Below are 26,109 nucleotides of genomic sequence, written 5' to 3'. Positions count from 1 at the left end.
TATATTCTTAAGAGGAATAAGAACGTTGTAATAATGAGCACTCTCCACCAAGGTTGGGAAAAAGTGACAGGGCTGATAAGAAGCCAGAAGCGATTTCAGATTATAGTTCAACCAAAGGAGTTGAAAACTACTCGATCAGCTAACAGGTTTTTATACACACAAAGGAAAAAGCAATAGATGACCCATGATAGTTTTCTACTATGGTCTTGATGTTTCTGCTTAGGCCTATAATGCATATGTCTTGTGGACTTCGATTAACCCTACCTGGAATGCAAGAAAATTGACTACAAGGAGAATATTTTTGGAGGAACTTGGAAAGTCACTGATTGCAGAGCACGTTGCATCAAGATAGCATTTTCCAAGAACAGAAGGTTCTATGATAATGCTCAGGAGCATCCAAGGCCCTGAAGGAGAGGCCGGTATGGCTAAATATAACAACAAGAAACTCTACTAAACGTGCACGTTGTAAGTTCAATGACAATAAACAATCATGTTGTGTGGAAAGTGTAACAAACATGTATGCAAAACACACGATACCTACTTGGGTCCAAACTGCAGTGAGTAAGAAGGAAAGAAAATCATATGAGCAGATGGACAGTTAATTGTTGTGAATAACTTTTTGGTGTAAATGTCTGTTGTACCTAATATACCCTCCATGAATATTAAAATAATAACTTTTCTTTATTAAATTTCTGTTTGTTATCATTATTATTTGCATTTCTCAGACGTTATGTCTGTTTAAAAATGGAAAGTGACACGGACCTTGATCAAGAGTGACTTCCTTCTAACTGTGCGGTATATGTTACATTGCATTTAGGAACTTTTGGGTAATTGAACATGCATCAATAATTAAAGATTTCTGTAGTTGTGTGTATATATATATATATATATATATATATATATATATATATATGTTTGGATGTAGCTGTATTGTGTTGATGTACTTATGGATATTGTGTGGTATGACTCCTGTAGTTCATAGTATAATTGGTAAAATGTCAACTTTATCCTGATGCCACATGTCCTTGACTTTCACAGACAGTTGGATGTATTTTTCAATTTTTCTCCTGTTTTCTTCTGTATATTTGTTGTATTGGGTATGGATAGTTCGATTAGTTGTGTTAATTTCTTCTTTTTATTGTTGAGTATGATGTCAGGTTTGTTATGTGGTGTTGTTTTATCTGTTATAATGGTTCTGTTCCAGTACAATTTGTATTCATCATTCTCCAATACATTTTTGGTGCATACTAGTATATGTGGGGACGTGTTGTTTTATTAGTTTATGTTGTAAGGCAAGCTGTTGATGTATTATTTTTGCTACATTATCATGCCTTCTGGGGTATTCTGTATTTGCTAGTATTGTACATCCGCTTGTGATGTGATCTACTGCTTCTATTTGTTGTTTGCGAAGTCTGCATTTATCTGTTGTGGTATTGGGATCTTTAATAATATGCTTGCTGTAGTATCTGGTGTATATTGTTTGATCCTGTATTGCAATCATGAATCCCTCCATCTCACTGTATATATTGCCTTTTCTTAGCCATGTGTTGGATGCATCTTGATCAATGTGTGGCTGTGTTAGATGATATGAATGCTTGCCATGAAGTGTTTTCTTTTTCCAATTTACTTTCTTTGTATCTGTTGATGTTATGTGATCTAAAGGGTTGTAGAAGTGGTTATGAAATTGCAGTGGTGTAGCAGATGTATTTATATGAGTGATTGCTTTGTGTATTTTGCTAGTTTCTGCTCGTTCTGTAAAGAATTTTCTTAAATTATCTACCTGTCCATAATGTAGGTTTTTTATGTCGATAAATCCCCTTCCTCCTTCCTTTCTGCTTAATGTGAGTCTTTCTGTTGCTGAATGTATGTGATGTATTCTATATTTGTGGCATTGTGATCGTGTAAGTGTATTGACTGCTTCTAGGTCTGTGTTACTCCATTTCACTACTCCAAATGAGTAGGTCAATATTGGTATAGCATAAGTATCTATAGCTATTGTCCTGTTTCTTGCTGTCAATTCTGTTTTCAGTATTTTTGTTAGTCTTTGTCTATATTTTTCTTTTAGTTCTTCTTTAATATTTGTATTATCTATTCCTATTTTTTGTCTCTATCCTAGATATTTATAGGCATCTGTTTTTTCCATCGCTTCTATGCAGTCGCTGTGGTTATCCAACATGTAATCTTCTTCTTTAGTGTGTTTTCCCTTGACTATGCTATTGTTCTTACATTTGTCTGTTCCAAAAGCCATATTTGTATCATTGCTGAATACTTCTGTTATCTTTAGTAATTGGTTGAGTTGTTGATTTGTTGCTGACAGTAGTTTTAGATCATCCATGTATAGCAAATGTGTGATTTTGTGTGGGTATGTTCCAGTAATATTGTAGCCATAATTTGTATTATTTAGCATATAGGATAGTGGGTTCAGAGCAAGGCAGAACCAGAAAGGACTTAATGAGTCTCCTTGGTATACTCCAAGTTTAATCTGTATTGGTTGTGATGTGATATTATTTGAATTTGTTTGGATATTAAGTGTGGTTTTCCAATTTTTCATTACTGTGTTTAGGAACTGTATCAATTTAAGATCTACTTTGTATATTTCCAATATTTGTAGTAACCATGAGTGGGGTACACTATCAAAAGCTTTTTGGTAATCAATGTATGCATAGTGTAGCGACCTTTGTTTAGTTTTAGCTTGATATGTCATCTCTACATCTATTATCAGTTGCTGTTTACATACTTGTGCTTCTTTGCAACAGCCTTTTTGTTCTTCATTTATAATTTTGTTCTGTGTTCTATGTGTCATTAATTTCTGTGTAATGACTGAAGTTCATATTTTGTATATTGTTGGTAGGCATGTTATGGGGCGATATTTGATATTTAGCTGGGTTTGCTGTGTGTGTTTGATCTGTAGGTTTCAGATAAGTTATTCCATGTGTAAGTGTATCAGGGAATGTGTATGGGTCTGCAATGTAACTGTTAAATTATTTAGTTAGATGTGAATGTGTTGAGGTGAACTTCTTTAGCCAGAAATTTGCTATTTTATCATTTCCAGGGGCTTTCCAATTGTGAGTAGAATTAATTGCTTGGCTGACTTCATGTTGCAAAATTATCACTTCAGGGATTTGTGGTATCATCTTGTATGTGTCTGTTTCTGCTTGTATCAACCATGTATGCCTGTTATGTTGTACCGGGTTGGACCATATGTTGCTCCAGAAGTGTTCCATGTCTGTTATGTTTGGTGGATTGCCTATTTTAATGTGTGTGTTATCTATTGTCTGGTAAAATTTCTTTTGGTTTGTGTTGAATGTTTGGTTTTGTTTCCTTCGATTTTCACTTTTTTTGTATCTTCTAAGTCGTTTGGCCAATGCTTGTAATTTCTGCTTCTTTGCATCTAATTGCTCTATCGCTTCTTCTTGTGAGATTTTACCTAACATTTTTTTTTCTGACATTTCATTTCTTATAAATTGTGTTAGCAGTCCGATGTATTTTCTCAGTTTTTCTATTCTGATCTGCAGCCTGTGTTGCCATGCTGGTTTTGTGGGTTTCTTCTGTGTGTTGGTTGGTTCTGATCTCTGCCTAGTGTGTATATTTAGTGTAGTGAGTGCTCCTATATAAACCAGTAGTTGTAACTCTTCCATAGTTGTGTTTTCATTTATTTTGTTGTGTATGATTGTGTTGATAGTTTTTATTGTTGTTTCGACTTGTGGGTTATTTGGCGGTCTATGCAAGAATGGACTAATGTCTGTATTTGTGTCTTTGTATTCTATATATGTCAGCTGAAAATTTTCTTCTATATCTAACATGTGTATCACTTCGTGTTCTATTTGTGCTTGTTCTGGTGGCTGTCTTAAGATTTCGTTTTCCTCTGATTGTTTAATTGATGCGTGTTGTTCTTTGTTTGTTTGCTCTGGGATGTTTGAGTCCATTACTGCATTTTCTTTTTCTTCTGATTGCACATTACTTTGTTCCAGTATTTGTTGTACTTGTTGTTTGATGTTTTCTAATTCTGACTGGGGTATCCTGTTATTTTTGATTATTACACAGATCTGATCAGCTAGTCGTTGTTCTGTTAAAAATTTTAATTCTGGGTATCTGGTAATAAATGTTGTGTATACTTGTGATCTGTATCCAGTTGTGTTGGTTCCTAGGTTTGTTGCTTGGTAATAACAGAACATGAGGTGTCGATTAACTTCATCTGACCATCTCATCCTCTCTCTTTGTTTTCCTTCTAGGGTGGTTGCAGGAGGCATATCCTGCAAAACACCTCTATGTGGATTTCAATCATTTTCCAGTTGACTAGCAGTATCGTTACCATTGTGGGCGGGCATAGGGTTCAAGCGTCGTCCCCGACCATGACGGCGCTTGTCCGAGGCTTCTTTAGTTCTGTCCTGAACCAACTACTCACACTAAAAGGGGGGTTAACCCTTTTAGTGGTTTGTTCTTTTCGTCGCCTTTTACGACTTGCAGAACATACCGGAGGCCTATTCTTTTCCCAGGCCTCCACGGGTTTTTTATTATTATTGTTATTATTATTATTATTATTATTATTACTATCCCTATGATAATTAACAACATTCTGTAACATAACAACAATGTCGATGGCTTACAACTTAATTAAAAATCTTTGTATAGTAAAAGTGAAAAGAACAACAGGATTAAATTTCGTGCGCTTGCCACTTTCGAAACATTGCGTCAGATTGGATTATGTTTAATGTATGGAGATCCATCTCATAGCAGAAACAATTTTTGTGATCTTACGTCACAGTTTTCGCAATTGTGTGACAAAGAAAGCAGGTGACGAATGCAATAACTGGTGTGAGACTTTGAGGCCTTTAAGGGAGTGTGAAGGTGCTAAAAATGTTACAAAAAAGTACACGGAAGGAAAGTAAAGGGCGTAGCTGGTATCAGTCGCAGATCGAAATGTCCAATATTTAATCCTCAGTCGGACCTGCTATTTTCTTCTGTCACTTACCGCGCCTTTCATCTCTGGCAGTGATTTGATAATCTGAAAAATACTAAGTCTAATCATGTGTTTCAGCCTCTGTAGCTGGTTGATTAAGTCGGTTCAGAAGTTGGAAGAATGCAGATGCTTACCACGAATAGCAACATGCTCAGTAAAGCATAAACAGTTTTCTAATTGAGGAAAGCATTACCTATCTGTTGTTGCGAGAGCTCTTCGTACAGGGTTGGCATGGCCACTGTTTCATCTTGCCAGAGTCCGAAATGTGTGGTACACTGTGGTGACAGATGAGAAGGTATGGAGGGACGACACATTCCTCTTCTTTCACCATTCCACTGTGCGATGAAAAATGTCCACCAGCTCTTCCTGTAGCATAAGGTAATTAATGGCGACAAGTAGATTACTTGGCATACTGAAGCCACTGGTCATCCATATGTGTCCCGGCTCCACTACTTACTTACCCGTCCCCTATTTGTCAGCGTTAGCGCTGCAGACTACGATGTAGCGAAGTATTATTATGAACGTCTGTGGCGTAAGAACTTTTTATGTGACGACGCATCATTAATACAGTCGGCCGTGAGAGCGTAGCAAGCTGTGTGGCTCACAGCAGCGATTCGAGAGATATACGAGCGAACTGCGAAGAAAATAAGAGGTTTAATTTACTTTCAGAAGGCGTTTCAAATGTCTAAACCTCTATCGTCAGGTGAATTTATTTATATTAATAAGATATGTAGCCGGCCGGAGTGGCCGTGCGGTTAAAGGCGCTGCAGTCTAGAACCGCGAGACCGCTACGGTCGCAGGTTCGAATCCTGCCTCGGGCATGGATGTTTGTGATGTCCTTAGGTTAGTTAGGTTTAACTAGTTCTAAGTTCTAGGGGACTAATGACCTCAGCAGTTGAGTCCCATAGTGCTCAGAGCCATGTGAACCATTTTTTAAGATATGTATGTGTTGTGTTACGATTTAAGTGTAGCCTGTGGTATTGCCTACTGGAGAAAACAAAACAATCTTTAAGAACATGGCCCTGTGGAGGTCTTTGCCTAAAACCTGAACGTAAATGTGCGGATAAAAAAATGAAACAACTGAAATGGAATACATTCATCGGTCACAGGCTCCTTTCTATGTCGCAGTACATCATATACAAACTATCACTGTTTGTAAACAAAGGCGGTGTCTTGAAACTGATAGGTGGAAATAAAATGCAGCATGAAAAGAAGCACTGTTTCAAGCACAACGGACATATAATAAAAAGAATCTTAATTTAATAAGCGTTATGGCAGTATTTGGTTAAGCAGATGAACAGATATGGCAAGTTTTTTGAAGTGGTAAATGAATCCTTTATGTCAAGTTTATTAAGCTCAAACTATGTACTCATTTGTGTAATCTTGCTGAAAACATTAAGCGCTAACAGTGGCCAGGTTATACCTAAATAACTTACGTTAAGATTCAGAGACAAAGGATGTAAGGAGTGATAGGAGAGCAAAATTTTGGTTAAGCCAGAGCTGTGAATTTATTTGGTGTACATCTGTTACATGTTATAACTAAGTAAATATTAAAGTCATACAGTGTGACGAGGAATGTGTTTTCTCTACTAGACGTTGTCAAGGGTTAGTCTAGAGTTGTAATACAATACGCACATGTCGTATAAATGGAAATAAATCCATTTGACGAGGGAGCTTTGAACTTCTGAAATGTGTCGTGAAAATAAATTAGACAGTGAGTTCCAACACCAGACTTGTTGCTTCATTCGGTATCAGTAATAGTCACGGTAAAGGCTAACCAGAAGTGTTGGCATTAGAACGAAAGCGGGCTTAACATTTCGGTGACGTCTGGACCATTATAACAGAAACACTAGTGCAGTAGCATAAGAAGAGGAGTACCAATTAACGTCGGTCTCCTAAAAGGAACCATTACGACATTTGCCTGAGGTAATTTATGGGAACCACGGAATATCTGATGGGGGATTTCAATTCGGCTCTTTATCTGCTAATTGGGTGACGTAGAACTCTTCAGGTAGGTAGTAGTCTCTCCGTGCCCTTTCCCTTCCGCATTGTTGTTGCTTGGAAGACAACGGACCAGGAGATTATTTAAACATTCTACAGTTCGCCTTTGTGGTCTACATGTTACTACGGCTTTTGAAGTGTAGGGCAAGATTCAAGAACTCTTCGTACCTCGTATTTGGTGTAATACAAATCAGTGTTATAACTACTCGAAATAAATATCCGGATAAATTTCTTCCTTACTTTCATATGGTGAATACGAACTCCATCGACAAAATTTCAAAGATTGTTCAGGGGTTTTTCCTGATCATTTTGATATAGATGCCAGATATCTCTAGTGGCTCGGCATAGGGATCACTTGTTCTTCATGTCAAAATGATCAGAAAATATTCCTAAGCAATCTTGGAAACTTTGCTGGGGAATTCGGATTCAATCCGAATTTCAAGATGGTTGTTAGTTACGAGCTACTTTTAGTTCAGAAGATTACTTTCGGCCTCTCATTGTCTCTTTTAATAACCATTATTCTCTTACCGTCTGTTGCTATACTACCAAAGCAGCGGTATCAGTGTTAGAATTTTATATCCTGCCTTGATGTTGTCTCTGACCCGTCTCTCCTCTTTATTTATCAATTACAGCACAACTGCGGAGAGGAAGAGGGTGTTCAAATTAACAACACATTGCTTCCGTGAATGACGATGATATATTCCAGTGTTTGCTAAATTCATGTCTCCTCTATAGGTCTTAGACCTCAGTAACATTGTTAAGGGGCTCCGGAACGCCCTGTACTTGCAATGTTAAAATAACGCTTATAAATTACATCTTTCCTCACAAAGTATTTGAGGTAGGAAGTTGAACTTTTTACAGATTATTTATTGGAATATGGGCTACAACTTAACACAGGGATTTTACAAAATTTTAGTTCAGTTATTAAAGATAATTTTTTTCAATTGTAATGAAAATTCACAACATTTTTTTGCAATTTTTTATTTATATATTCAAAAATATACAGTTTTTAGGAAAAAGGCTGTGTTAAATTATGCAGAAGGTACTGTGTAACATTTACTGAAAGTTTGAAACAAATATGTTTGGAACATCCTTAGAAAACATGTAATTAGTATGAGAAAATAAAAGTTTTGGGAATCGAGCGACAAAGATTGGATTAACTTTTTAGTGCATTCCAGGTCCATAGGATGGATTATCTTCATCCTCTGCAAACTCCTCCTCCAGTTTCCTCTTGTTCCTCCTCCTGTTTACTCTTGTTTGTATTTCTAGACTCTTTACAGCCCTGTCTGCAGCCCGAAGGCGTTCCTTGTCTAAAGCAAGCATGGCTCGTACCATGTTAGAAACTATCTTCATTCCCATATTTCTAAATACCTTGCACCTTATAATGTTGCCATCATTGAAAGTCGCAACAGCATCATACACACCAAAGTGAAGTGTTTCTATTCCAACAAATACAGTCTTGCGGATTCTCGACCATATAACACTATTTACACTTTCATTGGGGTTTTGAGTTTTTCCGTGAATACACTTTTTCAACAGTTCAGGTGCTGCTAAGTCTCTGAAAATAGGTTTCATCACCTCCATTATTGCATGAGGCAGACTATGCTTATGAGTGTACACTTCAGCAGTTAGCAATCCTTTGTTATATTTACACCAACTGTCTTCTTCTTTGGGACACAAGCTATGTTGGGGATTTTCATCGTCTTTATTGTTTACAGTAATAACACATACCTTTGGCTTTCCAACATTTCTCCTTTTCTTAAAAGCCTTCAGAGGATTTCTAATAACTTTGCTTTTACTCATTATTATACTTCAACAAAACAGAGACTCAAGAAACAGAATTAATTACGAATATTTTCGAGATAACGACAGAGTAAATAAACATGAAACAATCGACAATCACACCAGCGATATATATTGAACCATCACAGGTTAGCCACAACACATACTTTATCTCACATCACTTAAATGTACCTGATGAACACGGACGTTAATAATAACACCATTTGACAGCAGTTTAACAGCGCCACAGTGGGTCACGCCCATGTAGAACACACTTAAAAAAAATTTTAAAATAGTTGTAGTCTTCGGAATTGAATAAATTATATATCTATTAAAAGGTAATAGTCTGCAGATTCAGAAAACGCAAAAAAGTTAAAATTCAACTTTTCATGATTTTGAGGCTTTCCGGAGCCCCTTAAGCAGTTGTCTACTGCCGCTGTTAATTTCGCTTGTTCGGAGTTTCTATTCAGTTCCGAAGTTGTATGTGTACGTAGTCCACTCCACCCTGCTGGTGCTGTAACCTGTGTGAATTTGCAGCCACAGAACAGATCAAAAACACCAAACTAGCGACAATTACAGCTCTCCACTACCGTGGACAACTGCATCACAAGGTTAAATCCAAGTACTGAACAGGAAGGGTAAAAATCGAACGGCCATCTACGTGTCGCATGCTCTACTCATTTCGTAGGTATGGTCCTTACAAATTAAATGACTTACCAATTAACTACACGCAGTTTCATATTGTCTCACGAGCGTGAACTCTTTATTGAACTCCTAAAAATTACAACACAGTACTTAATAACATATTGTCAGTGTCCGGTGAACGAAACCATAATAGATAATGCGTTGTTGCTTCGCTGCATCAATAAGCTGGTAAACAATGTACACAGTTTGTGCTACAAATTTCCAGAAAATGGACATTAACGAGTGGGTTGAACACTTCAAATTATTCGGAGTAAGATTACATTGTGTGGCTCCCGCCGTGATGCTATTTTTTAAATGTTCTTCCATTTCGGTTGCTTATGTGTCAGTTTCTGCCCTTATTTCTTTAAACTGCTTCTCATGTGTCCTCAAAAGGCTTGTCTCTCAGAACATTCACTAGTGTTAACTGGGAATCGAAGCTGGGACCTCCGCATTGGAGGCATGCAATGCTTTCCACCAGACCACGAAAGCGGCTGATTAACGGAATTTAAATGCATGAAAACCTTTCTTGAAAACACCACCTGATCTTTCTCAGGAAGCGAAATTTTCTGACTCTGTTTCAAGTCTAAGCACTATGACTGTAGGCACAGAAGCGTCACATTTCGGGATAGTTCTTCCGTTTACAGTCAGTGCAGTTATCAAAGAAAAAAGCAAACAGAGCGATCAGATCTTCATCTGAATGTGGTACTATCCACAGTTTTTCATCTGTTACTGGCTGAAATGGAGTCACGCAGTCCACTGCATCGAATTCGGTTTTATAATCGTTCCTGCCGCCCTAATTATGTTACTGTTCCCTCAATAAGACCTCCAATCACATCTAATCTCTCACGATTTCAAGTGGTCGTTTTCACGACTTAATACGGAAAGTATATTGATCGATATGCAGGGAGAAATTGGTATCACAGCTTTAGTTACATTTGAGGTTGGACGTGTGAGTTGATGTTGGCCAAGAATACCTTTAAGGCGACAAATACGCTATACGAACATCCCACTGAAGTTGAACGAGGTCGTGTAACAGGGCTACGAGAAGCTGGATGTTCTTTCTGCGATACTGTAGAAAGACTTGGCAGGAATGTAACCACTGTACAGTACTGCTGGTAACGGTGATGAAGAGAACGTGCGGTTGCAAGAAGACCAGACTCCGAACGGCCACGCGGCACTACCGAGATGGAAGACCATTGTGTTCGGCGCATGGCTATGGCGCATCGTGCTGTATCTCTAGCCGCAACTGGAGAAGCAGTCGGCACCACAGTCACACAATGAATTGCTACAAGCAGGCTTCTTCAAGAAAATCTCCTAGCCAGGCTCCGTGTAGTTTGCATTCCCCTAACCCCAAACCCCAGCCGTTTGCGACCGCAGTGGTATCAAGCGAGAGCTCATCTGAGGGTAGGGTGGATGTCTCTTGCGTTTTCTGATGAAAGCTGGTTCTGCTATAGTGCCAGAGATGGCCAAGTATTGGTTAGAAGGAGACTAGTTGAGGGCGTGCAGCGAACCTGTCTGCGTGCTAGAAACACTTATCTATAATTGGATCTATGCCTGGAGTTATGGCCTTCGGTACGATTTCGTGTGAGAGCACGAGCGCTCTCGTGGTTATCCCACACACACTGACTGTAAATTTGTACGTCAGTCTGGCGATTCGACCTGTTGTGCTGTCATGTACGAACAGCATTCGAGAGTATGTTTCCGATAGGATAACGCTCGTGCACACACCGCAGTTGTAACTAACACGCTCTACAGAGTGCTGACATCTTGCCTTGGCCAGATCGATCACCAGATCTGTCTCTAGTCGAGCCCGCATGGGACACTCCAGTTTCGCGCACACAGCATTCCTCGTCCCTGTATTGACGGAGCGAGTGCAAGAAGCACGAAACTCCGTCCCACAAACTGACATCCGGCACCTGTACAACACAATATACACACGTTCGCATTCTTGGGGTCAACATTATGGCGGTTCACTGGTTGTCAACATCCCAGCACTCCACATTTGCAGTGGCTTATCTCACGCTTATATTAACCTGTGATCTTGCAATTTTAATACTAAAATGTATTGCCTATACAAACGTATTCCCGAAATTTCTTCGTTTTACATTAACCATTTTCTGGCGCTGCTATTTTTTTGCGGTTAGTGTAACATTGCATTAGTCTGCTTGCAGCAAGTGTTATACACTAATGTGCACAGACAGTGAGAATAATGGTATGACCTTACGTGGGGAGGACCGTAACTGAGAAGTGCCCTTATTGTCGTGACCTACAGCCACTGAGCTGAGTATCACCTTAGACTGAGCGAAGCCGGCCGCTGTGGCCGAGCGGTTCTAGGCGCTTCAGTCCGGAACCGCACTGCTGCTATGGTCGTAGGTTCGAATCCTGCCTCGAGCATGGATGTGTGTGCTGTCCTTCGGTTGTTAGGTTTAAGTAGTTCTAAGTATGACCTCAGATGTTAAGCTCTGTTTTCTGTCCAAGCTGCCAAAGGGTTTTCATTACGAGGACAAGTGTTCCCTAATGATGCCTGTTTCTGTCGAACTGAATCACGTACCATTCTTCTGGTCACTTGACTGTAGCAGTAACTACTTATAATTTATAACAACTTTTCTGTCATCAAGTTGTGGTAGACGAACAGATAAACTATTGACGAATTTTTTTTATGACACAGAAAAGTGATATACAGAGGTCAATGTTGTTTATAACATGCAATCTGACGTGAGAAACACTTTTAGTATCTATAAACGTTTTCTGTACGTCGATTCTTACAGCTCTCAAGTATCGCAGTGGGTATCATCGTAATTTTGACAGATACTGTTGCAAATACTTTTATTAAAGATATTATTTAATCTCTGAGACATTAAGTTTCTTGTAAACTGCGATGTGATGGACCACTGTGTCTCACACGAATAAAGTCGGTGATATTACTACGATTACGAAGTAAACTGAATATTTGAGAAATCACATAGGACCACGTAATAAAATTCCTTACGTCCAAGTGTATAAAAATTACTATGAAATCTGCAATAAATAAGACAGCGCGACACACAGTGTAATGAAGGTAGCAAAGAACTAACGTACATATTATGCACATACATAAACATAATACCATAAAGTGTAGCTACAACTGTGATATCCTTCAACGCAGGTCTGAGATAAATTTAAGTGTTCACACCAAGTATATTCCCGTGCAAAATCCGTAAGTTGTTACCATATGAACCGTACTATCAGTGATACGTTTCTTACCCTCATTCGACACACCCGCTCATAACAAGCTTTTTTCTCTCCAACAGGTGGCTTGTGAAAATGGGCAAAGTCCATTTATTCGGAATTCCTGAAGTCTTTGGGGCAAGTGAGTAGAATATATCAGTCTGTAGACATATCATCACACTTACCAGACTTCAGAGAAAATATCATCCACATCATCCCGAAGATAAAAAGGGAAGGTAAATGCGAAAAATATGCTTAGTCAGCTTACTGTGCCATGCATCTAAGTTTCTAACAAGAATAAAATACAGATAGCGTCAGCAACGAAGCATACAAGGGTGGGATTTGTGTCTGTGTTGAGACGCCATGATCGGCCTCATTTGAACTCTTCCGTAGGGAGTGTGAACTTGGAGTTGGAGTGGCTGCTTAGGACAGATATAGAATCCCATATTGGTTTGATTCCTGTGGATGCTATCGATAGGTGGGACTACACTAGGCATTGCCTTCACCTCAATAGGAAAGGGAAGGGAAAACTGTCTGGGTTGATTGCAGAAAACTTAAGGGGGGACACTGGCACAAGTGGTAAAATACCAGTGGTCACAGGTGTCAGAGAGGGATGCCTTTTTTAGGATAGGGAAGGGGGAAAGAAAACGAGTTTTAAGATACATTGGCAGACACACTCAGTTTGAGAAAACAGATGAACAGGAGTCAGATTTTATCATACAGCCTCCATTTAAACAGTGTTTAACAGAAAGTAATCAGAAACTGCCAGTTCATCTTCGTCAAAGCAGTTACAATCCCATTAGTATGCAGCATCAGTTATCTTTATTACACCAGAACATTCCGGGACTTAGGAATAAAGTTGATGAACTACTCATTTGTATCGAAGAAATGAATTCATCTAACCAAATTCACATAATCGGCCTCTCTGAACATCAAGTAACTACTGATATAGACATGTTAGACACTTCAGGATTTAAGCTAGCTTCCTACTTCTGCAGAGTAGATATGGATGGAGGAGGAGTTGCCACATTTATCAAAAACTGCCATAAATTCAAGAACATTGACATTAATAAATTCTGTTTAGAGCAGCATCTAGAAGCATGTGCAACAGAAGTAGATTTCCATAACAGATCCTATATAATAGTAACTATTTACCGAGCACCTGCAGGAAATTATAATCTATTCTTAGATAATCTAGAAGCTCTTTTGGGTTATTTAACAGGAAGAAACAAAGAAATTTTGATTGCTGGTGACTTTAATACAGATTTTCTAATGCAATCTTCCAGTAAACATTCACTGCAGTTAGTAATGTTGTCTTTCAATCTAACTCACACTGTAAACTTTCCAACTAGGACCACTAAATCCTCAAGGACAGCCATTGATAACATTTTTATAGACAAATGGCTCTGAGCACTATGGGACTCAACTGCTGAGGTCATTAGTCCCCTAGAACTTAGAACTAGTTAAACCTAACTAACCTAAGGACATCACAAACATCCATGCCCGAGGCAGGATTCGAACCTGCGACCGTAGCGGTCTTGCGGTTCCAGACTGCAGACAAATCAAAGGAACAAAATCATATCATAAAATCTGTTATAAGTGGACTATCATATCATGACATGCAGCTCCTTGATTTAGATGTAAATTCTAAGCAGATTATCCAGACTGCTAAATCTGAGTACAGGAGAGTAGTCAATCAACCAAAAATTTAGTGTTTTAGAAAACTGCTCAAAGATATGAACTGGAAAGATGTTTATAGTGCTCATGATATGAATGAAAAATATAACACATTCATGAACAATGTCAGTACCATGTTTGAAAACTGTTTTCCTCTAAAAGTTACTCAAATTAAACAGAAGTCTATAATAAAACAATGGATTACACAAGGAATAAAGATTTCCTGTAAGACAAAAAGGAAAATGTATCTGTCGACCAAGAATAGCTCCAATGCTGATGATTTAGCCAAATACAAGGAATACTGTAAAACATTAAAAAAAGTAATTCAGACATCTAAACAAATGCACTACGAGAAGAAGATAGCAATGTCAGGGAACAAAATAAAAACAATATGGGATATAGTGAAAGAGCAGACTGGTAGAACCAGAAAGGAACAGGAGCAAATAGCCCTAAGGGTAGATGACACATTAGTAACTATGGGCATAGTGTGGCAAATCTATTTAACAAGTACTTTATATCTGTTACTGATAGAATGAGACTTTCAGGATCAGTAAATAATGCCCTTGAATATCTGAAACTAGCCTTCACAAATAGCTTCAAGTACATGAATATATCACTCACTTCACCAAAAGAAATAACGTCCATAATAAAATCTTTAAAAACAAAGCATTCTAGTGGGTATGATGAAATATCAATAAAGTTAATTAAGACATGTTCTTGTGAGTTTAGTACAATTCTAAGTTACTTGTGTAACCAGTCAATTATAACTGGGACATTTCCTGACTGGCTAAAATATGCAGATGTTAAGCCTCTATTCAAGAAAGGGGATAAAGAGATACCATCAAACTACAGACCGATTTCACTTTTGCCAGCATTCTCAAAAATTTTAGAAAAAGTAATGTACAGGCAGCTGCTCAACCATCTGACCACAAATAACATAGTATCAAGAACACAGTTTGGATTTCTGAAGGGTTCTGATATCGAGAAGGCTATTTACACCTACAGTGAAAAAGTACTTAATTCATTAAATAACAAATTAGAAGCAGCAGGTATTTTCTGTGATTTGTCAAAGGCATTTGATTGTGTGAACCACAACATCTTTTAAGTAAATTAGAATTCTATGGTGTCATGGGCAGTGCTGCAAAATGGTTCAAGTCATACCTCACTAACAAGAAGCAAAGGGTGTCAGTGCAAGGGACTAGTGAATTAAGTCATCAGTCACCATCAGAATGGGAATAAATTACATGTGATGTCCCACAAGGATCCATCTTAGGGCCATTGCTTTTTCTTGTGTACATTAATGATCTCTCATCAGTTACACTGCCAGAAGCAGAGTTCGTTTTGTTTTCAGATGAGACAAGTATTGCAATAAATAGTATGTCAAGTGTAGTTCTAGAAAGATCTGCTAATGATATTTTCATGGATATTAATAAATGGTTTAAAGCTAACTCACTGACATTAAACTTCGAAAAGACTCACTATATGCAATTTAGAACCTGTAAGAGGTTTCCACCCAGCATATGCATAAAATACGAAGAAGAGCAGATAGAAGAGGTTGACAGTCTTAAATTCCTGGGATTATAACTTGATAATAAATTCAGTTGGGAAGAGCACACCACAGAACTGCAGAAACGCCTTAACAAATCTGTATTTGCAATTCGAGTGTTAGCAGACATAGGCGACATAAATATGAAAAAGCTTGCATACTTTGCCTACTTTCATTCCATAATGTCATATGGTATAAAATTTTGGGGTAACTCGTCAAGTCAAACAAAAGTTTTCAGAGTCCAAAAGCATGTAATACGTATCATTTGTGGAGTAAATTTACGGACGTCCTGTAGAAACCTCTTCAAAGAACTGGGTATACTAACTACTGCCTCTCAGTATATTTACTCATTAATGAAATTTGTCCTAAATAATATATCTCTTTTTCCAACAAACAGCTCAGTTCATACATACAATATCAGGAACAAAAATGATCTGCACAAGGACTTAAAAGCACTTACTTTAGTTCAAAAAGGGGTCCACTACTCAGGAACACTCATCTTCAGTCATTTGCCAGTAAACATATAAAATTTAGTTACAAATAAAGATCAGTTTAAAAGGAGCCTGAAAGACTTACTAGTGGCCAACTCCTTCTACTCCGTTGACGAATTTTTTAATAGAAACAAATGATGTATTGTATATATTCATACTATTAGTATTGTAACTTCAGCTTCAAAAAAAAAATTGACATGTTCCACATCCACGGGGATCTCCTCAGCACGGATCTATGGAACGTAAACTAATCTAATCTAATCACAGAAGATTGGAAAAGGAAACGGAGGAGCTGTTGGATGAGAAGCAGTTGGACTTTGGGAAAGGTAAAGGCGTCAGAAGACGGTTCTGACGTTGCATTTCATAATGGGGACAAACTGTAAGATGTATCAAGACAAGTTCATTCGATTTGTCGACCTAGAAAAATCTTTCCATTGCATGAAACAGACGACCAATTTCGAAATTCTGAGGAAAATTGGAACACGCTGTAGGGAAACGCGGGTAACGAACAATATGTTCATGAACAAAGAGGGAACAATAAACCAAGAACCAAGTGATAGGATTAAGATGCACGCTTTCGCCACTACTGTTCAGTATATGCACCGAGGAAGCAATGACGGAAATAAAAGGAGGGATGTAGGGTAGGACTAAAACTGGGCCAGAAATTATGCCCACAATAAGATTCATGCTGACATTGCTATCCTCACTGAAAGTGAAGAACTGCGAGATCTATTGAATTCAATGAACTGTCTAATGAACTACGGAACACTGAAAGTAAATCGACATACTACGACAGAGTAGCTGAATGAAACGACGTTTAAGATAAACTTAACGTCAAAGTTAGGGACCGCAAAGTATGCGAAGTGAATGAATTCTACTGTCTCGGAAGCAAAATAACACATGACGGTAGAAGCAAAGAGAACATAAAAAGCGGGCTAGCACGAGGAAAGAGGTCCTTCCACGCAAAAAAAAAAACAAATGCAAATAAAACAATATAGCACTGCATAGGTCTGAGTTAGGTTTATAACACGCTTATAACATGGTCTAACGGTAACGGTGTCACCTCCCTCCAGTCCAAGGAGCTATTTCATATTTTCTTTGCTGGCAGCTACAGGAAGCGGATAGGCCCTAAGGAAAGGTTGCTAGTGTTTCACAGACTACACTGCTTATTACAGGAATTATTACTCCTTTTTAGCACTTTAGTTAGGCACTGTCTTTTACAAAAACATTCCTCGTGTCACTGTACGACATTTTCTGCACTGAAGCCGTAAGACCATAATTATGCCGAAAACATATTATCGATTAAATCCACTGTAGCCGACTCACAGACGCAGTCCGTAGTGTAACTCAACTGCTACATTGGCACGTCACGCAAAATTAGTCACTGCCTCAGAACCCATCGTCATCGAGAAAGTGCTGAGCTCTGCTAAGGTAGCTGCAGTAACCAGGTACATACGTAATCCATGATGAAGCACTTTGGTATGCCTGAGACCAGACTCACACTGAATAACAAATATATCAACGTACGGGTGTGCAGGATCTTCATAGATTCATACTAGCATATGCTTATAAATGACTAGCTATACGACCTTGCTTCGCTACGGAAGTTACGAAAGGATCTTTGCATACCGTCGCTTTTTAGAGTTGAGTACCACAGTCTGTAAAAACTGAATCCTTGTAGGACGCTTTGTCAATAAATTCGTTTTTCCTAGCCAGTAATGCAAATATAAATGAAAATAATGGAAAGAAGCAAAAAATTACGTGAAGTTTTTAATACCCAAGGCGACATCAGTAAGTACATAGAGCCTAGACAAATTCAACTAACTAGTTCAGCTACTTTCACTCTCCATGTAATTGCTGTCTTTGGAGATAACGAATCGACCTCCTGGCATATTTTTCATATTTTCTCTCAATAATGTTTCACGAAATTTTATGTGACTTCCCTCCTTATTAATCTGTCAAAGCAAAATTATTGACCGCCATCGTGTGACGCTAGTCGTAATAATAAGATTCTAAGGAAATAGGTTCCGAAGTGATTAAGTGATAATTGGGAACACCTGTAGAATAAGGTACCCTTAAAAATTATTTTCATATTGTCTGCTTATCTGGATTTTGAAACAGTATAGTCAGACACGGTAACATAAAAAAAATAAAATGAAAAGGAGTACCACGAAATTTCGAACAGTCCACAGCAAAATCAATTGAAAGAACACGAAATTAAAATGACCACCAGTCCAGTTGATCAGTAACTGTTCGTTACGTAGCCGGTAGTCATAACAGCAATAATTACGTATTTTTAAAATAAATGTGTGCAGGCATAAGGTTCACACACACGTAACAAACACAAAATGGTATAAACCAACAGTGATGAAGTGTTTCCAATCGCTTTAAACTCTTAATAAATTCGAAAGTAATAATTTGAAATAATAAAGAAGTGATTGTTACTGAAATATCTGAATGGAAAAAGCTATTATAGCAATAATTACGTAACTTCACAGTAACGTTTCTACATCTAAATCTACAACTACATTTATACTCGGCAAGCCACCCAACGGTGTGTGGCGGGGGGCACTTTACGTGTCACTGTCATTACCTCCCTTTTCTGTTCCAGTCGCGTATGGTTCGCGGGAAGAACGACTGTCTGAAAGCCATGTACAGAAGTCATGGCATTTTCAAAAGCAGCTTGTTGAAATTTTCTATCTTAAATAATTTGGGAGTCACTTGCGTGAATAAATAACAGATAAATTTGAACACTATGTCGAAGACAGAGTACATTTAAATCATGACAAGTTTAACACTCTGGTAAGCAGCAAGAAGAGAAATGTGCAAATTTTAATTTGTCAGTAATGGACTTACTTTACCTTACTTCTCATTTAAATAGCGATAACGATCATTGTCTCTGATTATTATGGAATTGAATAGTTACTGTGGCGTCAGTAAAATCAATTTTCAATCATATTTTCTGAAACAAATCAAAGCTGGCAGTATTAGTCATTATTAATACTGTCTTTTGTTAATGAACACTTTGATTTTCTACAGCAGGAAAGGTACAGGACCGAAGTCAAAATGGCAAAGACATAGGTCCTATTCTCCTAAGTCATTGGATAATGAAGAGATCAGGTAGCCTGAAATTTTAACATATGAGAAGTATTATATAGAAAATAGTTACCCAACATCACTGGTTATGCGTCACAATATTTAAGGTCTGAGCGAAAAGAAGCAGTGTTTCAGCTCGATGGAGTCGTTAAGACGATGTCTTCGGTGTCTTGTTACGATTTTTTACCCTATATCTACTGGGCATACTTTATTACGGACCAGGATTATGATATTACTGGATCATTAAATATTTGCCCACGTAGTCATGCTAGTTGTGCCTCACAATTAGTAATATGGTCGGACACCGACTTAACTTTGTACTCTAAACGCAACATGCGAGGCCACATAGTCAAGTGTGTAACTGGAGTACAACGCATTCACTCTGACGTCGCGTAGCAGCATCCAGATACGACAAAGCGTTTAGATTTGCTCCTTAACAAACCATACAGAGTTGAACTAACATTTCCTGCAGTTACCTATCGCCATCGTACCAGTACAAAATACATTGTTTTACTAAGGTAACTGAAGAGAAAGACATAGATTGGAATACATCGAGCAAATAATTGCGCAGTTAGGTTGCAATTGCTACTCTGAGATGAAAAGGTTAGCACAGCAGGGGAATTTGTGATGAGCCTCATCAAACCAGCCAGAAGACCGAGGACTCAAAAAAAAATTATATTGGTTCAACATCATTTGCATTAATTGCGATAAACACAACCCATTTTCAATTTTTACAAATGATATTTTGAAATTTAAAGAAAGAAAGATTAATTACTATTTATAGAACACAAAATGTTTAGATAGCACATATATAATAAAGTGTTATAAGTCCATCACTTACAAAGAAAGCACTGCTTGCATAAAACCGAGCAGTAAGAAAAGCATTTGGAGTTCAACCACGGTTGTCATGCAGGTACCTTTTCAGAGCGTTAGGTACTCTAACTGTACTATCAAAGCACATAAATACTCACTACTGAAATGACATACACAATTTATGCCGATCTGAGTAGTACTGTACATACATTCACTAGAGGAAAAACTTACCTGAGTTATCCATTATTAAAGGAGTTCAGTATGCAGTAACGGGAAGTTTTGATCATCTGCTCAATTAAGTAAAATGTCTGATACGTAGACGCGAAGTCGGGACTTTTACATTGCGCATGCAAGTATTCTACCAACTAAGCTACCCAAGCACGAGTAACCAGTCCTCACAGCTTTACTTCTGCCAGTACCCCATTTCCTACCTTCCAAAGTTCACAAAAGCTCTCCTTCGAAACTTGTATGACTAGAACTTCTCGAAGGTACAGGTCGGAGTCTTGTTACGGCAGCTCAGTTGGTAAAACACTTGTCCTCGAATGCAGTTGCCCCGAGTTGGAGTCTCGGTTCGGCACAAAATGTTAATCTGCCAGGATGTTTCAGAAAATACGTTCGTTAATGTGTTCGTTTATGTTACGCTAATCGTGCATACATATGCTGTTAACTCACTAGTTCCACAACATTTCGATAAAAGAACCGTTGAAATGATCTATGGAACCAGTAACTGACTGACAACTATCACACATAGGTCTCAATTTGAGGAACAGTCTAACATTTTCGTAATGTACGTTTGGAGCACTGCATTGTTTGGTTGTGAATCATGGACTGTGAGAGCACTTGAACAGAAGAGAATCAAATCATTCGAGATGTGATAATACAGAGGAATGTTGAAAATTGCGTGAGCTGATAATGGATGAGAAGGTTCTCCGCAGAATCCGCACAGAAAGTATCATATGGTAAACACTGACAAGACTAAGAGACAGGATGATATAATATGTATGAAAACATCAGAAAATGACTTCCGTGGTACTAGACGGAGCTATAGATGGTAATAACAGTAGGGGAAAGACAGAGATTGGCATACAGAGAAGAAATAATTGAGAACATAGGGTGCAAGCGCTATTCTGAGAGGAAGATGTTGGCACAATATAGGCATTTATGGATTCGTAGCTGGACGCATGAGACCATGAATTAAACGGAAAAAGCCATAAGTTGTGACTTTTGACTAACATATTTTACCCGAAGTCTACATCTAAAGGTGTATCTCAGGTCATGCTGACGTCTTCATAACATCTTTAACAGTTCAGTTCGTTTTATATTGCAAAATGTAATTATACTTTTTACTGAGGTTCATTCAGATAATATCCTTTTTCAGCGTCAAAATATCTGATCACTGTTAAGTACCAAATGGGAAATCGAAGATCAGTTATAATGATCAGAAAAGTAGAGGCAGAAGCGGTCACAAGTTGTGCAGAGCAGGTGATCAAAATCCGCCCGTGCCGCTCCACGACATTCCCCCCTATGGACCGTCGGACGAGCTGTTCTATATATTAAGTAATGTGGCGCTGTTTTTCTGTCGTTTCGTGCTCTATCTCTGATGAGATTTACTTCGATAAATTTTTGGAGTGATTTGTCCGGAACTTTGAAATTGGAACGATGAAGGACCGGTGTGCCCTCATTATTGGCCGTCTTCAGTAATACCGTCCGTGTCAAATATCGGGTGGGGCGTGAAGTGATGAACTGAGCTATACTTTGATGGTTGATTTATGATCTCCACTTTTCGCGAGCAACTTCTGTGACTGAACTTTATAAGCGGCACTAACAGGCAATTTCTTTCGAGTTACGTAAAAAGTAACGTTTCGGATTTGTAGAAGACCCCTGTTACGAAGGAATTCTTCTTTCATTCCAATTTTGTGAGAAGTGATCAAATGAAATCTGCAACAACTAGAGAAGTTTGCGTTGCCGCAACATTGGGACGGCTATATGGTCGAATTCATTACAGAAGACAGTGATTTCGTAATAGAGGAAAAACAGAGTAACTTCACCGCAGGCCGATCCTTTGTGAATAAAATATTTACCATAAAATAGAGAGTTAAAAACAGAAGAATAAGCTGAAGATGCACACATCTGATTGTCATAGATTCACAAAGAGCATATGACACCGTCCAATTACAAAATCTATATCGATATCTCTACAAGAGCATGAAATATAAGATACATGTTGTTGCAATCAAAAATGCATAAGACGGATTAGAAATAAGAATCAAAACATGCAATACTATTGATGCATGTCAAACGCATTTGTGCATGAAAGTTACAATGTCAGATAAGAATTCCAGTAAACAAGAAATAAGGAAGGGGACAATGCAAGCAAAATACGCAATTCATTAGCTAGATTACATTCTCTGGTCCGATAGATCCAAGAGACGGACAAAAATTAAAGTTGTATTAACTAATAGCACAAAGCATTTGCTTAAATAGTGCAAAATTTTGGAGGAGAAAACAAGATATAAGAAGATTTGAAACTGTCCATATGGATTTTCTGAGAAGTTCTGAAGTTTCAAAGTGAGAGAAAATCCCAAATCAGGAAATAAGGAAGCGAATGAAAACTCTTACAAAGTACCGAAAAGGCGGAAAAACTACGTTTAAAATGATATGGTTTATGATGAAGTTAGGGGATGAACGATGGCCGAAAAAAGTACTGTGTTGCCAACCTCCATAGAAGAGGAAAACGGAAAGATCCCGTGCAGAACGGAAAAATCAAGTAATGCAGAATGTGGAGCGAAGGAATTAGAATGGAGATTAATACAATAATCAAGACACTTCGTTGAAAGGGCGAGAGAATGGTCGCAAGAACTGTGAACAATTCACAAATAACAAAAATATATTAAAATCCCCACCAGCCCATCCCCACATACCGTTCAAAGCGTAGCGTTCTGTGCGCGGCACACAGCAACAACACAACCTCATGAGACGTCTAGCAAAGATTACAACAAGGCCACACAATAATATACAACAATGATACACCTACTCATTGCTTCACTGCTTTTGACACGCACCACGCAGTATACAACTAAGAGAAGCATAGCCAGAATCCTGTATGATTTCATGTTTTGGATTCTTGCTTTCTTATATAGTTTACATGTAGACTCCTCTTAATGATAGCAAGAGTAGAAAACATCTGTACTTACCAGAACACTGGCCATACACAATCTACATACGTCTTTGGAACGAAGTGACCTTGATGTAATCGTTACTAGATTTACATACACTCGGGCTGCTTCAGGATATCGTGTGCACAAGGCTACCTTATGGAAGGTATGTGGGAGTTGATGGGTAGGTATTTTAATGGTACTAGACTTTTCCCCTCTGCTTCGTTCCTTCCCTGTCTCTTCCCCAGAAGATGCAATCATCCTCCCAACTCTTTCAGTCTATCTCCTCCTTCACTCGATCTATTCATCTTCTCTTCTTCCTCCCCCCCAGTCTGTCTCTTCATCTTCTCCTCCCTCTCTCTTTTGCTATTTTCTCCACCCTCTCTCTCTCTGTCAATGTCTTCCACCCTCTCCCTTTGAGCATATCCTCTGACCCCTCTCTCTTTCATTTCTGCCTCCCCCTCTGCCTTGCCAACCTGGCCACTACCCCTTTACATCTTACAGCTGCCTCATGCATACTCCCTCCTCCCCATATCTCTATTTCTTCCCACTCCTTACTCTGTCTATCCCCTCTTCTAGCCGTCTCAATGTATCCACAGCCATCCTCATCAGCATGAGTAGCTCCTGAAATACAGTCAATGAAGTAGGCTGGTCATGCAGGGTAGGCTCTGATACACAGGCCGTCGTGTAAAGCAAGAAATGAGGGCAGCCGACATGTCAGAGGCCAGAAAACTTTCTTGTCCCAATCATATAGTTGGCCCTGCAAGGCAGATTGATTTGCCAGGCCAATACTGTTCTCACACAGCATGTCTGCTGTGCAGAACAGCCTACAATAAAGTGAAGGGAAAAAACACATTTTTGCTCATATCTCTGTACCTATTTGATTTAGGAGGTTATGAAACAGATTGCATTGATACTCTTGACATCTGCTGTTTCTGTGTCAGATTTGATCCAAATTGATCTTCGGTTTGGGAAGAGATTCCAGACATAGCCTGGGCAGGATACAGTGGCTGTTGTGCAGTGACCAATTTTCGTCCAAAGCGCTAGGTGTGTTCGTTCGTTTGTTCGGAATGAGAGACCTACATTGTTTGCCTGCCTTTGGCTGATTGGCGACGACAGAATAGAAATGAACGCCCTGCAATCTTTCTCAAAATATTTTATAGAAACTATCCCACAAAATAATTTCATGTAGCCAATAGATTTGCAGTCTGCAGGGCACTCACGAGGAAAACAGTAATAATGGTGGTAGGGCAAGGCGACGTAGGGAAAAGGCCAAGAACTTGAGGGTAAGTACCGCTATAAACTGAACTCTACACTCTCATTTTTTGTAAATATTATGTGGAGCCCCTCCATGCTCATACTTGCATGGTGACCATTCAAAAGAATCTACTGTCTCCTCTCCACTGGTTAGTATCTAACAAGAAATTCGCTGAAAATACAACAAAAACAGCAATTTATAGTCTCCTGGCTTGCGAAAGAATTCTGAAACGGTGATTTATTAAGTTTATTAAGTACCTAAGGGGAAGTAAGGTCAATAGTGGCCCGCCCGGTTAGCCGTGCTGTGTAACGCACTGCTTTCCGGGCGAGAAGGCGTGCCTTCCCCTCTTTCCTCTTCAGTTAGACTATGTCGGCGATTGCAGCGCAAACCCTTTCTCCACTACGCGTGCACCATAATTACTCTACTTCGCTTACATTACACTCGTTTCGTGTGACACGTTCCCGGGGGGATCCACTGCGGGCCGAACCGCACAATAACCCTGGGTTCGGTGTTGGGTGGCGGTGGGGTGAGTGGACTGCTGTAGCATGTTGTGGAATTGTGAACCACTGAGGGTTACGGTGGAGACGAAGCCTCTCCGTCGTTTCTAAGTTCTCGGTTCCATACAATACAATACAAGGTCAATAGTAGCATACGAAAAGGCCATCTTCAGTACAAAAATAAACCTGTAATGTCTTCACTTACGTTGTTGTAAAACCAGCAGCATTTGTCTTTTCACCAGCTATAGATGGCCCTTAAAAATTACATTCTTTCTTCGAAAAAATCATTATTTAATGGAATACAGTAGATAAGTTTTGGATAATAACCATACTGCAAAATACTCTCCTCCTCGCGTGCTATCATTTGCCAAACTCTCATTGCAATATCTTTGTTTTCGAAATGTGAAGAATGTTATGGATATTTCATTCCGGCTTTATCGCTTGCGGGCGCGATCGCAAATGAGTATGCTACATAAGATCAATTTTTTCCATATCTGCGTACACACGCTCTCTGCTTGTATATATAGACGGTGTAAATGGTGTAAGTGCAGGTACTGTTATTCATACACACCTCATTGAGTTGATTGTTTCTTCTCTACGCGATTAGTGTTCCCACAGAAAAGTCACAAACTTCATGACCTGATGTATTCTGTATGGTCGCACTGCACCGCTAAGTTGAGTAATCCTGTCATTGTAGACTAACAGTTGTGTGTCCATGTATCAACATTTTAACACCTATCCTGATGCCACACGTACTTGCGAGGTACCAACCAACCTAAAATGATTAGACTTGGATTGGCTATAATTATTATTAGTCTGCAAATGACGTAGATATTGATGTAATGTTGTTAAGCCGACCGCGGTGGCCACGCGGTTCTAGGCGCTGCAGTCCGGAACCGCGCGACTGCTGCGGTCGCAGGTTCGAATCCTGCCTCGGGCATG

This window comes from Schistocerca nitens, chromosome 7 (genome assembly GCF_023898315.1).
Source record: "Schistocerca nitens isolate TAMUIC-IGC-003100 chromosome 7, iqSchNite1.1, whole genome shotgun sequence".
NCBI classification, from domain to species: Eukaryota; Metazoa; Arthropoda; class Insecta; order Orthoptera; family Acrididae; genus Schistocerca; species Schistocerca nitens.
The sequence above is the reverse complement of the archived record's forward strand: the minus strand, read 5'-3'. Positions refer to the sequence as shown.